We start from the raw sequence: 6,000 nt of genomic DNA, 5'->3' as shown, positions 1-6,000 counted from the left end.
ATAACTAAGCCCTCTCCAATTGGAGCAGCAATCAATAGAAATCCAAACTAAGCATATGAGGATGCAAATTAAGGAATTACTGCCAAGACATCTTCTGGCTATTTATGGCAATGTGTCTATGCATATGAGGGAGCACAGGCGATGCAAGTAAGTAGGAGAATGGCCTAGGAGGCGCCATCCTCTTCAAGATTGGAGCTGCTTCTCATGAACTTGCTTGATTTTCCTTTGTTACACTGCATTATTTGCTTCAGCAACTGCTGCTTTGGAGGAGGCTGCGGCTGCTGCTTCCCTTTCATGGCTTCTTCTACTTTGGACACCATCTTCTTCTACTAATAGAACTTGTCAGAACAATAAACAATTGATTTATGCCAAACTACACTCATAAATTCATAATGACTAATTAGAATCATTTATGGCATTCTGACTGTATATTAATGCTATTTTCTCTCTGCAATAAGTGTTGAACTCAAAGCAATAACAATGAATAATAGTTGTAGTACTAAACAACTCCCTGACTGAAATACAAGTTCAAATGATTCAACTGTGTTTCTGTTGTTCAATTGGAGTTTGACCTTATGGAATCTCAAATTAAATTGTCTAATCAATGAGAGTCATGAGAGTGATGCCAAGTACTCTAGTTGACATTTTTTTAATTAAAGATAAACTTCAAGAGTAACTTGGGCAAGGGATAAAACAGGAATAACAATCAAAATTAAAGGTGTGACTATTCAATTACATATTGATATAGCAGATGTACTTCAAGCAATACAGCAGTTACATTAGAAATCAATGACTTAACCAATCAACAAGCAAAAATGGTCTTACTCTTGGATTAACCAATCAACAAGCAAAAGTACTTCAAGTAATCTTCAATCGACCTCATTTAAAATATTCTTCAAAGTTATCTCTACATGAAAAAAAAATTATGTTAAATATATAATTAATTGAAAATAATATATGAAAATAATTTTCAAATGTGAATCTTACCGGTTTCTAACTTGTAGCTTTCAGCATCTTCCATTACATCTTGGGAGTCATAATTAATGCAGGGAGCCATTAACCAATTTTGTGTGCAGATAAGAGATTCAACTATTGTTGGGGCCAATGCGCTGCGAAATGAATCTAAGACACGACCTTCAATGCTAAATGCCGACTCAGAAGCAACAGTAGATATGGGAATAACTAACACATCTCGAGCCATATTGGCAAGGATCGGATATCTGATTGAGTTCACCTTCCACCATAGTAGAATATCAAAGTTGGGTGTCGATCCTTCAACACTTTCCATGAAATACTTATCCAATTCTAATTTAGACTCTACCACACCCTTTGATGCTTGATATTGTTCAAACATACTTAATATATCATCCACATTATTATAAGAAGTGTTACTTTGGGTCTCACCAACACTTGATTGGCCCCTACGTGAACCTACACTGGATTTTGAATATTGCTTATACATCCACTCAATCATCCTAATTAACCAATCAACAAGTTCAAACGCTCACTCATTCCCAAGAAAATTTCTAAAACAAAATTCCAAAACTTCCAACTTGAAGCGCGGATTAAGCATAGATGCAATAAACAACATTTTGTTCAATTTCTCAAAATCCCCCCAATACTTGTCATATTTCAACAACATCCTCTCCAACATGGTTTTCAGCATATTACTCTCACTCATAGAAAATTTGTTCAAATGATTATAGATTGTGAATATTTCTCTAATGAACAAATTTGAAGTTGCATAAACTGAGACTGAAACCCGCAAAGTCGTAACATAAAAAAGCTTCAAAAAGTGTACAAAAACCTTGATAGTTTCCCAATCATGTAAAGTTGGTATTCCTTGTCCAACCTCACATAAATATGGGCCAAACTCGTTGTCTTCATCTTGCATCACCTCAAATGCCACACTCAACATTAGATATGTTGAGTTTTACCTAGTTGGAACATCAAGACAAAGAAGCCCACCACCCAAAATATTTTGCTTCTCTGCACATGACCTGAACTTATTAAGTCTTGCAGGGGAACACTTCACATATTTAACTGCATTTCAAATCTTGATAATTGATTTATCAACTTCTTTCAATCCATCCTGGACAATGAGATTCAAACTATGTGCACAACATCTTATATGCATAAGTTCATTCTCTAATACCATACAATCTCTAAGTTTGGCAATTTGTCTCAAATAATCGATGGCCGTAGTATTAGAGGATGCATTGTCGACTGTGATCGTAAATATCTTCTTTATGCCCCATCCAAGTACAGATGACTCAATCGCTTTTCCTATTGTTATTCCTTTGTGATCAGGAACTTTCTTAAAATCTATAATCTTCTTATGCAAGATCCAATCATCATCAATAAAATGGGTTGTTATGCAAATATAGTTAAGATTTTGAATTCATTTCCACATGTCAGTAGTGATGCAAATCTTATAATTAGATGCCATGAACATGTTCTTCAACTTATCTTTTTCTAACATGTACATGTTCATACAATCTTGCATAATAGTAATGCGAGAGAGGATTGGAAATCTAGGCTCAACTATGGTCATAAAGTCTTTAAAACCTTGTTTTTCTACAAATCTGAATGGGAGCTCATCCATGATTATCATTTTAGCTACCGCCGATCGTATTTTCTGTTCATTGTACTTGGCAAGTCCAATACTAGGACTGCTAGTTGTACCATCCACCCCCGTCTTCCTAGTCCCGGTCATTTTTTATTGGGGGTTATCCCTTCCAACTCCACTAGAATTAAAGACTTTACATGTCTGATGATGGTACTTCAAAGATGAAGTACCTTGTTTTTTAGGATGACATAACAAAACCTTAGCTTTGGGCTCATTTGGATCCTCGACATTCTCAATCCTCGTAAAGTGTTGCTATACATCTAATCTTCCCTGTTTTCTTGTGATAGGAGGGCGAACTTGAGGACTAGTTGTTGGGAGAGAACTATCCAAAGTTGGAGGCAGAGTACTATCCAAATGAATCACATTGGGCATTGATTCAGACCCAGATGAAGGCATAGCAACACTATGTTCCATATAGTTCAATTGCAGTATAAAAAAAAAAAAAAAAAAAAAAAGAGTAAGATTAATGGAATGATCAGAAATAGCCTATCAATGTTCAGTGCAGAAATTAGTCTCAGCTAACTGGGTCATGACTATGTAGCTATATATTATGTATATCCCACACGGCCACAATATAAAGTCAGGGGCTAAGAATAAAGTTGAGAGCATGAATCATGCTGCATGATCGGTAAGGTATATACATAATCACACCCCTGAAAAATATTTGGATATAAAAGATATATACGTGATGCTCATTTGGATATGATATATATATATATATATATAAGATATTGATGGTTTGGACCTTTTCGGTAGATATTCTTGTTGCCTCAACAACTCACTTTCTAAACAACTCAACTATATACCCCTGAAAAGTCGTAGTCATGACTTTATTATTATTCCTCAACAACTCACTTTCACTATACCTTTTATCACATTACCTCCCTTTTCAGAAGAACATTTTGGGTTTGTTGTTATTGCTTTCTTCACGGGGGGTGTTATCTGCTATTGCAAGTCATGAAGTTTCTCAACTTACTGGTAACATTGAAAAAATCAAGTGCTCTATAAATATTTTATAGGATGGCAAAGAAGATATTATCTTCCCGATACTGGCACCGAAGTTGCCTTCAAATCATCATATACAAGTGTATCAATCATTCATTAGTCCCTCAGTTTTGGTCAGAGTACATCTCATCTCCTTTTGGGGTATATGTTTCTGGGTTTTATCTCAAGGCAGCCCACCACCCACACTCAAGTTTCTTGAGACCGGGATGGTAAAAAAAAACACACATAAACTCAAAACACCCATGAACCCAAAATATTCAGTATAGTCGACTTCTTCATAAGAAAATACTCAAAACACCCATAAATCCACGACTAACAAACTCACAAACTAATCTCATGCAAGGGAGCAAGATCTGTTTTCCAACCATCCAAACACCCATAAACCCACGACTAACAAACTCACAAACTAATGTCATGCAAGGGAGCAAGAATCTGTTTTCCAACCATCCAAACACCTATAAACCAAACGACAAACCCACTAACCTTGATTCTGAGTTGCGATGGAGAGAGTGAGGGCTGTGAGAGTGAGCTGCAATGGAGAGAGTGAGCTGCGATGGAAAGAGTGAGGCTGCGAGGGAGAGTGTGTCGAGCGGGAGAAAGGAGAGGAGGGTTGAGTCTCAAACGTGATTCGTGTGTTTTAGACGAAATCGGGTAAACGGGTATTACCCGTTTAAAAAAGAATCTAGTAACAGGTATTCTGTTTCCATTTCAAAACACAAATGGGTCGGATAATTCGGGTCGGGTTGGATAATTCGGTCGGGCCGAGTATTCGGTCTTTTTCTTCCCTAATTTTATGGAACTATATTTTGAGGAGGTCCCGTGTTTTGGGAGATTTAAACGATACTCTATGTTTTTGGTATGATATATCCTTATGATACATGTTTTTGCTTTTGGACAATGTTGGGATATGATGTTAGTACGGTGCCATGTGTTTTGCAATTGCTTATCGCATTGCTTAGAGTATCCGACCTTTACTATTTTTCCGCTGCAACGTTATTGTATACTACTAGTGTACTTAGGTGCATAGCATATTATCTGTCATGTACGAGGGATGTGTAGCCTTGTGTAACATGTCCTAGCATTTCAGTCATCCTCCAATCCCAAGCAGGAGCTGGGGGTGCCATAGAGAATGGTATCAGAGCAATTACATCTCTGGGTAAACCCACACATTGTCGTAGGAATGCATGGTACCTTTAACTAGGTTTGAGATCTGTAGTTGTAGGCTTGGATCTAGAGGAAGAAGAAGATATGCCCGTAAGATCGCAATTTCCAGAGAGGAAAGGTTGTCCTTCTCTAAGGAAGGGACTGACCCACATTGGTTTTGTGTATTTTCAGAAGAAGGAAATCACGGTTCGAAACTAGCGCGAGACTACATCTCCGAGAGGTGGGGATCAGGAGACCCTGGGAATCCTCCACTGGAAGGGGGACAAGCTATAGCAGAAGCCATTCACCAGATGACTGAGGTGGTACGAACTCAGATGGAACAAGGATAGAACGCTAGGCAAGTACCGCCCAGAAGGGAACAAGGATGTACTTACAAGAAGTTCATGGTGTATAGATACCCGAATTTCGTGGAAGAACCTTTAAAGGCTAACAAGTGGCTTATGGATCTAGAAAGAACCTTCGAAATTAGCGGATGCTCGGAAGAGCAAAAGATCTAGTACATGGGTCACATGCTTCAAGGAGAAGCTGGGATCTGGTGGCACACTGAACAACAACTTTTGGCCCAAGAATTGGGAAATCTGACTACACTCACTTAGATCGATTTAAGATAGAGTTTGATAATCGTTTCTTTCCAGAAACAGCTAAGTAGCAAAAAGCTTTGGAGTTTGCAAGTTTGACCCAAGGGAATATGATGGTCGATCAGTACACTGCTCGTTTTATGGAAATGGGGAGGTTCGCACCCCATCTGATTAGTACCGAGAGGATGCAGGCAAGGAAGTTCCAGGACGGTTTGCAACCTCGTATCCAAAACCAAGTAGCATGCCTACAAATAGGAAATTTCCAAGAAATGATCAATGTAGCTTTGATAGCAGAGACAGAGCAACGACGACTAATTGCACAAGCTCAAGCGAATAGGAAAAGAGGATTTCCTTACTCGCCAGGAGGTAGTACAGGGAAACGAAAGGCCCCTGTAACTTCGAGCAAGGGAAAGTGCGTGATAGTGGGGAAGGCAGCACCCGTCACTCCACCACCTTGTTGCTAATGTGGGAAGAGGCATAGTGGAGAGTGTTGTAGGGCCACGAGAGCATGTTTCAGATGTGGTCAAACTGGCCATATGATCCTGGATTGTCCGCAGATTACGCCTGGAGGAGCATCAACGCCAAGAGCTAAACCCAAGACTGCAGTGAAAGCCAAAGTTTATG

General features: G+C 38.7%; 1 long non-coding RNA gene across 1 annotated transcript; it reads right to left on the bottom strand.

Annotated features, from left to right (window-relative positions):
• Positions 1-700: 700 nt before the first annotated feature.
• Positions 701-1,070, bottom strand: LOC121245485. Its single transcript, XR_005936805.1, has 2 exons — positions 988-1,070; positions 701-907 (listed from the first exon to the last, which is right to left on the bottom strand). It is a non-coding gene; the product is annotated as an uncharacterized LOC121245485 (long non-coding RNA).
• Positions 1,071-6,000: the final 4,930 nt, after the last annotated feature.

Source organism: Juglans microcarpa x Juglans regia, chromosome 1S (assembly GCF_004785595.1).
Source record: "Juglans microcarpa x Juglans regia isolate MS1-56 chromosome 1S, Jm3101_v1.0, whole genome shotgun sequence".
Lineage (NCBI taxonomy): Eukaryota > Viridiplantae > Streptophyta > Magnoliopsida > Fagales > Juglandaceae > Juglans > Juglans microcarpa x Juglans regia.
Note: the sequence above shows the minus strand (reverse complement) of the source record. Positions and strands in the feature narration are given on the sequence as shown.